Source organism: Drosophila biarmipes, chromosome 2R (genome assembly GCF_025231255.1).
Source record: "Drosophila biarmipes strain raj3 chromosome 2R, RU_DBia_V1.1, whole genome shotgun sequence".
NCBI classification, from domain to species: Eukaryota; Metazoa; Arthropoda; class Insecta; order Diptera; family Drosophilidae; genus Drosophila; species Drosophila biarmipes.
The window spans coordinates 1,322,115-1,335,201 of NC_066615.1; the positions used below are offsets into that span (position 1 = coordinate 1,322,115).

The 13,087-nt window shown below is 36.1% G+C and overlaps 1 protein-coding gene across 8 annotated transcripts in view; it reads left to right on the plus strand.

Annotated features, from left to right (window-relative positions):
* The window catches only part of LOC108026473 (zwei Ig domain protein zig-8), a 98,715-nt gene that overhangs the window by 39,960 nt on the left and 45,668 nt on the right, over positions 1-13,087 (plus strand). The gene's annotated exons all lie outside the window — the stretch shown is intronic.

Below are 13,087 nucleotides of genomic sequence, written 5' to 3' on the forward strand. Positions count from 1 at the left end.
AATGCCATTCTACTGTGCTCTACAAAAAACTTCCAGCTCATCAGACGACGAAGTAGTTTTTAGCGGTTCTTCGTTACAAAAATTACGAGAATAAAGATATTGACGCAGCAAACGCCGCCCGAATGCTTCTTCGAGTACCGCCACACCGAGACGAGAATTAGTTGTTCCTTGAACATGAACACTTTGAGGCGATAGGGACGTTGAGTTTTCACTCACAAATTACAAGGTATTGCCAAAGCCCAGTTGTTGGCAGCAATCAGAAGCATCGGTAGTCCGTTGAAATATGATTTTAATGGCAATGCTTGCAAGTGTGAGTATTGATTACATTATTTATTGACATTGAGGCTCTGTTTGGGTACGAAGGTACGTTTTTTAGCGACAGCCTTTTTGGACTTCCCGCTACTTATTTTAGAATATGAGCCCTGGTAGATGTTTCTCTATACAAGTGGTTTCGGCAATCCAATGTAGGCACAGCGGTTCGAGGGTTGAAGAAAAAGGATTCGCCAAATATTTTCATCAATGAGCTTGTGTGTGAGTGTTAACACTGCTGGTCCTTGAACTTGGTCCGGTTATGATGGTCAATGAACCTTTTGCTAATTTGTACAGCCAGTCTGAATGACTTAGCAACTGGTATGACGTCACTCCTGGTGTGTAAGGAACAGATCAGTTTCTGTGGCGTGGACAGCTTATCAAGAAGCTAGCGTATTGGGATGTCAAGATGAGAGGTCAGGTTGCTGACTTTCATAGTGGCGCACGCATTGCGTTCTGCCGTAGCGAAATCAAAAACAGATTTGTGGTGTGCAAGTTGATCTTTCTGATTTTAACATTCAAAGGCTCAACAATATGCTCTGGGCGTCCAAAAAATGTTTTTTGGGTGTTAATTAATTCTGGATCTAGCGCTGGAAGTAGTAACTTATTACGCACCAATTTACAGGCTTATTCCTTGAAGCACTTTTGGAGCCGAAGCATGTTTTCTGCGTTTGTTCTCGTACCTGCTGGTGAAGATTGGCCGGTTCTCCGCGTTGCCATTGAATATTGGAAGCTCCGGAGGGAGCACCTGTCTTGCGGATAGTTGAGATGTAGTTGGCCCAATTGATAATGGTGGAATTGACATAGCGTGTGTGTCTGTGTCTGGAAGAGCAAATTGTATTTTTTTTCGTTGTGTCTCTGTTCAGCTGTACTTGTTTCTTCTGGCAGTGCTAGAATCAAATTATTTGGACTTGGTGCGTTTGTATTGGGGGGACTCAAGTTCATAACTGCAAAGGCTTGCCATTTCGTGGCATCAATTTTGTCTTGATTATGATGATGTTGTAAGGTAAGTTTATTTTCCACAAGTTTTATTCGACGCAATGTATTCCAAAATAAAAGTTTCTCAGGGGAATCCTCCCGATTTTATATACATATATAATAATATATAATAAACTCGCGGCAATATTAAGAGAGGAGTTTGGTCACTCTCTTCCCTCAATCTCATTTTCTTTAAAGCTTTTCCTTTCGTCCAGAAAAGAAAACCCAGATTGAATTTAGGTAGGAGTACATAAATCGACATCGCTTTCATATTGAAACTGAGAAAACTAAGGTGAGAAAGAAAATTTTTAAAACCGTTCTACATTTTTTGACTGTACAACAAAGAAAAGTTCTGATATCAAACTTTTGTGACGAAAATGTATTACAGGATTTAATAAAATAATAGACTTTCAACATTTTTTCTCATTCGGCACGGCAATCATACAGCTCATACATACATACATAGCTCAACAGGCATATTTATTTGCAGCGTGCTGAATGCAAACAATGCAATTAAAGATAAGCGACTGGGCCTTAGAAAAGACCCATCTGATCAGTAGGAGCCCAAAGGACACGGCTAATTGCTACGACTTTGTTGTAATGATTGTCATCCTCTAAGTGATTAGATGCACAACTAAAGTCAAATCCTGCTGTTCTCTATCTGATTTCTAGTCAATTTGGGGGTATATTTTTGCCAATATAGGATGAAACCCTCAGAAGTTATTAGGTTGTCATTTTATTAGATCCAAATAGCTTTGCCAATCGCTAAGAAGCCGTATAGTCGATTGTGCATGTCGATCGCCATTGGAGTGAGCGAGGGAAATAGGCAGCTAACGCTTTTCGCCTATTTTTCAGCGCGGTACTTAGATGAGCCAGAAAAAATACCCGGGTCAATGCTGATAAGCGCCGTTAGCCGCGGTCCAAAGTATAAGAAATTTGATCTTAGACTGTGTTCGTGCAGAGGCCGCGTAGGACCCAAACTTTAAAAATGCTCCTGCAGTACCAGCGATACAGCTCCGCCGCCAAAAAGAATTTTAAATTGCTGAATTATTTTTCAGCAACTTAAAACTGACATTAAACTAATCGGAATTTGATTATTAGAATTGGTATAAAGAAGTATTGAAGAGATAGAGGGAGTGACAAAAAGAAAAAATTCCTTAAATAGTTAATTTATTGTAAATATTGTAGTGATGAGAGAAATACATTTCAGTTAAAAATAAGTTAAAACTTGCGCTGGACAGGAAGCCCAGGAATCTGCATGCCTCTTATAGGCTAGTGCACCTGATTAAGAATATATATAATTTATGGGGTCGGAATAAGATATAGTTGTCCGATCCCCAAGAGAAAGAAGACTTTTGGGAAAGTTTCAGCGTTTGCGTAGAAACGGACGGACGGTCAGATGAACATGGCTAGATCGACTCATCATCATATATATAATTTATGGGGTCGGAAACGTCTCCTTTACTGCGTTGCAAACTTCTGACTGAAATCGAACCACCCTCTGCAAGGGTATAAAAATGGGTTCAAATTTAATACCTTTCCCAAAAAAACCGACAAAAAAAGATTTACTTATAGTAATCTTATACTTATATTAAACTGAAATATATATTTACGATTCGATTTTTATTTAATATTTTATTACTTACAGGCTTATAATATATATATATGTTATTACTATAACATAGTTTATATGTATACATGCTTATAACTATTTTAATCTAACGTAAAGTAATAAATAAAGCGCACTGTTTTGATTTTCAGATTTATAAACATATACGTGTAGTTGGTTTGCTACAGCGGAATTCAGGTAGAACTTATAAAGATGTAAAAATACCTATATAGCACTATATAGTTTGCTCAAATCTCTGTATCTCTGTATCTTCTCCGATAAACCCAATTAAACATACACAAATTAATAATATAAACATTGGATATGTATGTAGATTTGTACGAAGGATACATAAATACAGGTGGAAACCAATGAATCTGTTCCTTCATTTTAGGTTTAATGCTTTTATTAAACAAATAAAAATAAATCAACCATTTTTACAAAGTTGATCCTAACAGTTTAAGGAAATACATACATTTAAAAATTCACGCCCAATATTTTTTTTTGCCCAACAGTAGGAACTTTTAGATGTAGTTGTCCGATCCGGACAATATATAGTTGTCCAGACGGACGGACGTCTAGTGACGCTGATCAAGAATATAGGTACTTTATGGGGTCGGAACCGTCTCCTTCACTGCATTACAAACTTCTGACTAAAATAATTATACCCTCTGCAAGGGTATAATAAATTATTTTGGAAGGAACTGATTATTTAGGGTATAATGGAAGATATTGCACTTTATCACTACTCTTCCCAGCCGCCTTGCATGCCACAAATCGGATACCAAGCAGTCGTTACATGTACAACATTTGTGTCAGGCCCTCGTTAAGGTATACGTTTAGCCAAAATAAGCCAAAGGTATGTCCCGATGCCGAATTAAAAAGGTTGGAAAGGCAACAAGAAAATTATTATTAATATCTAAAAGACGGAAGTCCTTCAACATTTTATGGACACCATTTCCGATTTAACGAAGAGCGAGTATCTGAATTTGTCTGAAAAATGGTTGCTTCCGAAACTTTGAAGATGTAGGTAGAAGTAATAAAAATGTTGTGTGCTGGCACAAGCTGTACAACTATGCCGAGACGGTAGACCCCGTCTAGCTGGCGTCACTTAATTCGTATATGCAATATTTCCGCATCTATTCTTAATATTCGTATTGTATGGGAGCCACGCACCTAGCGACTCTTCTTCTCAGTCAATCAAAAAGATGTAAACATTTTCGTTTTGTTTTCTCTAAACTTTGAGCTCCAATAACAGCAACAGCTGCCGGCAAATGGGTATGGCCATCGCAGGACCTGTCGCAACTCAACACATGTGACTCACATGGGTAACAGTTGTATTAGAAGCACATTAATATGGCTTCTGACGGCAGTTCTGCCACAAATGGTCTGAACTTATTTTTTGTTTGCATACAGACCTGAAAGTTCTCAGCCAATTCGGCAGGACAAGGTCTGCCGCTCAAAATGTGGGCTGGAAAAGGAACCAGTTTATTGCGCACTGCCAATTATTAGCTGTTAGCAAACGGAATAAAACTTGTTTGACAGAGTCTCTTTGACAGCGAATTTGCTGTTCTAGCGAATTGTTGTCTGGCGAATTTGCCATTCATGTCGCTTGAAAAGCAGTTTCCCGCGGGCCTGCCGAGTCCCATTGGATGTCAGTTCAAAAGTCATGACTGTCCAACTGACGCGCCAAACCCTCTGAGGTCGTCCCAAAAACCTGGCCGAGCCACATACACTGCGGAGGCCTGCGACCTTGGACTGAAATGGTTGGACTGGGAGAGGCTGATTCGATTTCTTTTTTTTTCTAGGTTAGGTTATCCTTCTAGGTACTCGAGACAATTCCATTCCCCCTTCAACCATTCTACACTCCGTCAAAGCAAACAAGCAATTGTGTTCAAAATCCGTTGGGTGTTTTGCGGATTTTTTGCAAAAGCCAAAGACAGTTTGACTCCAGGTTTTACAACACTTTTTGTTGATAGTTATACATAGGCTTTTATGTAGCCATCTGTGGACGGCTGTGGTTGTCTATGTCTGGCAAATCCACCAAAATGTGCCCTATTTTTTGTTCCTTGCCAAGCTGTGAAAATTATTTTATGAGCTTGCATACAGTTTTGTGGTGTTCATGCTGTTTATTTTGCCGCTTTGTACATATGCTGTCATGGTCGGGGATGTCGTCGGCTATTGATTTTATTTCCAGCCACATTTCAGCTGCGCGAACGCCAGTTCGTGTGATTTACACGAACTGAACGGCTTCCAGCGTATTTGCTGACGTCGCTCCGTGTTCCAGTGGTAAAGATTTTCCCTTGGTGGTGTGCTGATTTAAAAATATTTAAATTCTGCCCTTCCATCTAGCTGTGACAATTCCGACACATTATGACAGCCCGCATTTACCTACTTCACATAACGGTTGAACTCCATGAAATTCCAATTTCCCAAAAGCAGGTGGAGGCTTCACAAGGCACCTGCGCAAATCTGTAGTGTATACACTCAAAAAATTGGTTACAACGGGGTCCATGGACTAGGTACCAAAATAAGGGCAATATTTTTTAAAAATCTTCGGGTATGGTCTTACCTTTAGGACATTTTTTTTAATCCAGGATACATTTTTGAAATCTAGGGTAATTTTTTCTGTTTTCAAAGGTAAACTAAAATGGGAATTAAAGATATATAAACAACAGAGCGATATTTCAGGGCGGCACCTACCGGCTATTTCAGTAGATGTTAAGTGGGTGGCAGGCAGATTTAAGCATTTATACCGTTTGTGGGCGCTAGAGTGGGACACACGGATGTGGCTAGACTCAACTAGTTATGTATCCTGATGAAAAATATATGTACTTTATAGGGTCAGAAACGCTTCCTTCTACTTGTTACATACTTTCCGACAAATCTAGTGTACCCTTTTAATCTACGAGTAACGGGTATTATAAGACTAATTTTTTTTAAATTTAAGGAAATTTATCTTTAATGCACGGTGTATTTTCATTTTAAAGGTAAAAAACATGTTTTAATATGTTTGCTGGTTCTCGGCAAAATTTTTTATTTGTGTTACTTTCTTCTTTCTTTAATTTAAAGTCCTTTTTATACCCTTATAGAGGGTATAATTATTTCAGTCAGAAGCTTACAACGCAGTGAAGGAGACGTTTCCGACCCCATATATATATATATATATATATATATATATTCTTGATCAGCGTCACAAGACGAGTCGGTCTAGAGATGTCCGTCTGTCCGACCGTCTGTCCATCTGTCCGTCCGTTTCTACGCAAACTAGTCTCTAAGTTTTAAAGCTATAGGGCTGAAACTTTCCCAGAAATCTTTCTATTGCAGGTAGTATATAAGTCGTAACCAGCCGGATCGGATAACTATATCTTATAGCTCCCATAGGAACTACCGGGGAAAAAATTTAAAAAAAATTATAACTTTGGTGTTTTCTAACATATACCTTTCTAAGCTTGGATATAACATTTCTAAATTTCGAATTAAATTTTATCAAAATCGGAGGACTATATCATATAGCTCCCATAGGAACAATCGGAAAATGAGTGGTAAAATAATTTTGAAAAATTATATCTTCGGTGTTTTTTAACATATAACCTCCTACGCTTGGAAATAACATTTTTTATTTGGTTTTGGTTTTCGAATTAAATTTTATAAAAATCGGACAACTATATCATATAGCTGTCATAGGAACGATCGTAAAATTAGTCGGAAAACATGAAATAAAAATTATATCTTTGATATTTTTTAACATATAACCTTATAAGCTTGTAAATAACATTTTTTAATTAGTTCTGATCGGACGACTTTATCATATAGCTGTCATAGGAACGATCGAATAATTGATGGGAAATAATTTGAAACAAATTATAGCTTTGGGGCTTTTTGACATATTTTATTATAATATTGGGAATAAAAATTTTTATATTTTTAAGAATTTTGAATTCAATTTAATAAAATTATTGATTATTTTTTTTACTGCAAGGGTATACAAACTTGCCGAAGTTAATTTCCTTTCTTGTTTTATATAATTTGAGAGAATGAGCTCATTCGGTCACTCGCGGCATGTTGGAAAACAGATAGTTACAATTATAATAATTAAAAATAGTCATGGACCAGAATCAGGGAAAAACAAAAAAAAACACTCCCTTTTTGAACTAGCGACCGCTGGATTCGCAGTCGAGAGGATTACTACCGCAACACCACAGACACTTCGCGCCGGGCGACGCGTTTAAACGGTTCATATTTCATTTTGTTGGGGCCTAAGAAATATTCTCACAAAAGACATCAAATTATGTTTATACCTTTGCAGAGGGTATAAGGGAGGGAAAATTGGTGGGGAAAATAATACGTAAAAATTATAGTTTCGGTGTTTTTAAACATATTATTTTGATTTATAGCTGTCAAGGAATCGCAAGAAAAATACTGAAATACTCGTATATTTTTTTCTTTAATATCACTGAAGCTGGCACCAATCCTTTTAAATTTAACATGGTGTTATTAACGTTCATTATTTCTTATAAGTGCGTGGGTATACAAACTTTGGCTTGCCGAAGATAACTTCCTTTCTTGTTTGTCTTATTTTATTCTTACATCAAACAAAAAAACTTTTGTGACAAAAATTTGATATACGATCTAGTAAATAAATACATTTTCTACATTGTTTACTTTTGATATGGTTAGACCCATTTTTGAGAAATCAGAAAAAAGGTTAAAAAAAATCGTAAAAAAAAACATTGTCTCATAATTTTTGAACGGTGATATTTAGACAAATCGTATTTAAAGGCGTACATAGTATTTCAAAATAATATCTAACGACGTATAGCACACCTTCAGTACTTCACAAGTTACGGGTATACAAAGATTAGCTATTATTAGGTATTGCTGTTTTCTCCCTAAACTAGTTATTTTTTCCAAAAGTAGTAGAACTTATATTTCTTATATTGAGCTGTTTAACACCGTCTAGACTTTTCAGGACTCTGAAATAACGTTTTAAGACAAAATGACAAACTGACAAAATAAAATTTTCATTTTGAGAGGAACCCGAATATGTTGTTTTGCGTATTGCTTTTGAACAGAGCATCCGAATTTGAAAGTTGAGGTGTCATATTTTAAGTGCGAATACAACTAGGTAAAAATCGGGGTTAGTTATTACCACCAGCCCAACGGATTATAAATTCTAAATTTTTACCTTTACACTTTCACCGCTCTTTCACCCATTTACCGATTTATGTATCACTTAAAACAATCGGGCCATTATTGTAAATTTTCATTTCTTCATAGTAGTCGCCTTCGCAAACTCTCCTGGTGCGCTTCGTCACTACATGGACTGCCGTCTACAGTGATAAAAACAGAAATTTTAATGCAATATACATATTTTTTAAACTATTCTTTTAAAGAATTTAAATATATTTATAATAGATATACAATAATTTTTGACTGCTTTTGCACACAAAATTGATTTAAATACTTGCACAATATAGCAAAATAAATATTGACCCCACTTTGGCTTAAACGCACGACATTCAGGTATTTTCAACGCATTAGCCCGCAATTTAATGGTGATTTTCTAGATTCAGAAGCGATTTTAGATGACTTTTTGTTTTACGAACTATGGCACTTTGCCCTAAATATGGGTCATTCATTCAGAAATCAAATCCCTTTTTTAAGTTACAGTTTTGATTCGCATATTTTCCAAAAAACTATAAAAACAATTTTTTTCGTCCAAGACCCGATACAAGTTTTTTACTTATTTGCTAAAAAATAAACGAAAAAAATTTTTAAGGCAAATATATTAAAGCTCGGAAAAATTCGCCTCACAATTAAAAAATATTCAGATTTTATAAAATTAATTTTTCTTTACGATTTCAAGTTTAGCGCGACTTTTCTAGTATTTTTACAAATCATTATATTCCTCCCTCCTTATGACACATAATTTTAAATGGCATTCAATAGGCAACTTCATTAGTTCTAGGTGCTTAAAAAAAATCCGATTAGCCAGATTCCGATGAATCTAGTATACCCCTTTACTCTACGAGTAACGGGTATTAAATACAATGGAAAACTTTATAGTCGATGGCATCGATCTTAAGATACCGGTTACTCAGCTAAAAGAAGTGCAAAAAATTATTTTCGATTTTTTGACACAGATAAGAATAACAGTGCGCATCAGTGATAAGTTATTTGCTGTAAAATTAAGTTTTAATTTCAAAATGGTAGGGGAGCTAAAAAATGTTATTCGTAGAGAAGAAGGGTATTCTAGATTCATTGGAATGTATGTAACAGGTAAAATTAATCGTTTTGTACCACATAATATAATATAATATAATGCATAAGTATATAATATATACATACATATAAAAATCTACATGCCAAAAATAATTAAAATTGATTATTCACTTAAAAGTAAGAACCAAATATGTCAAAAATTCAATTAAGACTGCACACCACATTGTTGCCGATTGCTTTCATTGCTCAGCCGATTGTTTTTCCATCAGCAGTGTTATAAGTTTGCAGCTGCTAGTTGAGCTGAAACTTTCTCAAAAAACTTCTTTCTATTGCAGGTAGTATATAAGTCGGAACAAGCCGGATCGGCTATATCTTATAGCTCCCATAGGAACTATCGGGGAAAAAATTTAAAAAAATATATATCTTTGGTGTTTTTATACCCTTGCAGAGGGTATAATGATTTCTGTAAGAAGTATGCAACGCAGTAAAGGAGACGATTTCAACCACATAAAATATATATATTCTTGATCAGCATCCCTAGACGAGTCGATCTAGCCGTGTCCGCCTGTCCGTCAGTTTCTACCCAAACTAGTCTTTCAGCTTTAATGCTATCGGGCTGAAACTTCCCTAAAAGTCTTATTTCTATTGCAGGTTGTATTTAAGTCTGAACCAGCCGGATAGGACAACTATATCTTATAGCTCCCATAGGAACTATCGGGGAAAAAATTAAAAAAAATTATATCTTCGGTGTTCTTAAACATATAACCTCCTAGGAAATAACATTTTTTAATTAGTTCTGAATTTCAAATTACATTTTTTTAAAATCGGACGACCTCAAAGACCTTATAGGTCTTCTCGGAGTCACTTCGGCGACACTTCCAGAAGTTACTTTCCGAAGTGTCGCCGAAGTGCTGCCGAAGTGGCGCATTTCTTCCCGACATGACTGACTTCCGCAATCCAAATGCGATATCGCGGACGATAGTTTTCATCTTCTTGAAGTCACTTAGAAGTGTCTTTGGCAATATAAGTCTTTTTATAAAAAGTGTTTCACAAATCAATTTTTTATTAGACATGAACTGTGCCCATAACCTGTTGTTGTTTTATATAACCGAATATTAAACTGGATTTATGTTATATAATTTATACATTTAAAAATACCGCAACACAAGTACCACAACTTAGCTCAATAAGATTATCAAGAAAATAAAGTAAGTAAGTACGTATTCATTATTGCCCAAAATGGATAATTGCTAAATGATATTTCTGTACAGAAACAAAATTAAGCTTTCTTCCACATATTGGTCTACAATGAAATCTCAATAATTCTTTCTTGAAATGGTATGCATTATTATATGAATTTGCAAGTGACACGTCCCAGGGAAATCCATTCAGATATTCGCGATGCACAACATCTTCAACTTAAGAAAACACTTACCTGACTTGATTTCTTTCAAAAAATATTACTTTTGTTAATAAATTAAAATGTGTCGAAGCGCACACGGTGTTCTTCCCTGAGTTAGCGAATCACTTTTCAAAAGTTATGACTCACTAAGTTAAGCATTCTTTGACGATTTCAGTATTATGAGTTTTGCCAAAAACTTCTGGTCCAAAATGGCGTTTTCTTGTGTGAAGGCCAGTTTCTTTTTTGTGATCTGTTTGAATTTATGCTGCACGTGCCGAGTTTCTAATTTCTGACACAAAATTACATGCATTTTTCCCCATGTACTGTAGCGTGCATGTAATTGGTCTTGTAGTTGTAGAAGCTTCCTTTGCCGCCGCTATCTTGATAAATGCGCATAATTTCAGTAGTTTCTCCTGAAGTAGCGAAGAAAACCTTGTGTGCTTGTGCGTATGATCTAGCTACTGCGCTTTATTGCTCACAGCGCAGCTTGCTGAATTTAGTGGTTCAGATGGACCTAGTTTAGTTAGCTTTGCGGAAATTATAAAAACGTTTACATGACCTTAAATGTGGGTCCATGCGTGTGGTGCATAGTTGCCCTTTAAGTCCAAAAAAGAAGTTTTCCATGGGAATCCTCTTGGGATTCTGGGGGGATATGTCATCTTGCACGGGGGAAGTACGCGAGACGCGTCACATTGAAAATTGTATGGGATTTCCGCTGTTTCCCAGGGGAAAATGCAAAGGAAACTTTCTTGAAGTCCCGTCGGATTTCCCTTGTGTCTTATACTTACTTGTTGTATGGCCTGTCCCATGCAAGGGAAACGTCCCAGGAAAATCACTTTGGAAATTCGGATTTTTCCAACAAGTTTCACTTGTGAAATTCCATGCAAGGGAAACGTCCCAGAAAAAGCACTTCGGAAATTTTGAATTTTTCCAATGAAAATTCTCCTATTAAAATATAGAATTTAAAATATGTATGTATTTTACTTTTATTTACATTTTATATTTTTTTACATTTTGCTTCATTTTATTTAACTGGTATTAATTAATTTTTCTGTTGAATTAAAGCTATTGTTCGTAAATCTAATTTTTGTTTTGTCAATTTGCTTTACACGACCATCATCGCTTTTCTTAAACATTCGCCTGACTGTGCCGAATCCCTGTCCAAAGCTTCTGGAAAAATAAGAACATGTGTTTAAATAAAATACCCTTTGCGGGATTTTTATTGACACAAAACATTTTATCTTCCCACCTTCGGGTAACGTCTCCAGAATTTTCTAGGTTGTGTTGTAAAACCTATAAAATATCTTAAAATGAGACGTACTTTAATCTTAGATCAACGTACAGCATCTTTAAGACACAGAAAAAGAGGGTAATCTCCGAAGATCTGCATCTCTTTTTTGCCGCACCGCTTTCATCGACACTCTTCTACGCTGCTTCGAATTCTCATCTGACATTGACAGCAGGTCCCTACTTTTCCGGTCTTCATTTTTATTGTTTGAAAAATAAATCACCGACCGTGGAAATATGTTGACAACACCAACTGAAATAAAAACGAACAGGGCAAGCCACGAAAACATAGCAGCGGAATATAGGGGCAAAAGATGGTGGGCGGTGAAATGGGTGTTGCAAACGGGCGTTGAACGGAAACGGAACAAAGCACAAAACAAAAAAGTGTATGCCAAAAAGGGAAACTCAGCTACAATTGCAAGGGAAGTAAAATAGGAAAATGAAAAGGAAAAAAAAACACGAAGGGAGCGGAAAAGCAAAATTGCTAAACTGAAACTTTGCTGCAGGCACGATACAAAAAAAAAAACAAGAAAGGAAGTTAACTTCGGCAAGCCGAAGTTTGCATACCCTTGCAGTTATAAAAAATAATCAATAATTTTATTAAATTTAATTCTTAAAAATATATAAAAATTTATATTCCCAATATTATAAGATAATATGTCAAAAAGCCCCAAACCTATAATTTGTTTCACATTATTTCCCACCAATTATCCGATCGTTGCTATGACAGCTATATTATACAGTCGTCCGATTTTAATAAAATTTAATTCGAAATTCAGAACTAATTTAAAAGTGTTATATTTAAGCTTAGAAATTTATGTTAAAAAACACCAAAGATATAATTTTTTTTAAATTTTTTCCCCGATAGTTCCTTTGGGAGCTATAAGATATAGTTGTCCGATCCGGCTGGTTCCGCCTTAAATACTACATGCAATAGAAAAAAGACTTTTGGGAAAGTTTCAGCCCGATAGCTTTAAAACTGAGAGACTAGTTTGCGTAGAAACGGACGGACGGACAGACGGACATGGCTAGATCGACTCGTCTTGTGACGCTGATCAAGAATATATATACTTTATGGGGTCGGAAACGTCTCCTTCACTGCGTTGCAAACTTCTGACTGAAATCATTATACCCTCTGCAAGGGTATAACAACAAATGCTGAAAACCCATGTAAGGATTGGAAGGTGGGCGGTGGGTCAAAGCGGGGGTTCTGTGGCAGAAACGTAGTAACACACACCCAAACAATAACTAGGTGATACCTGAGAATGTATTGTCCT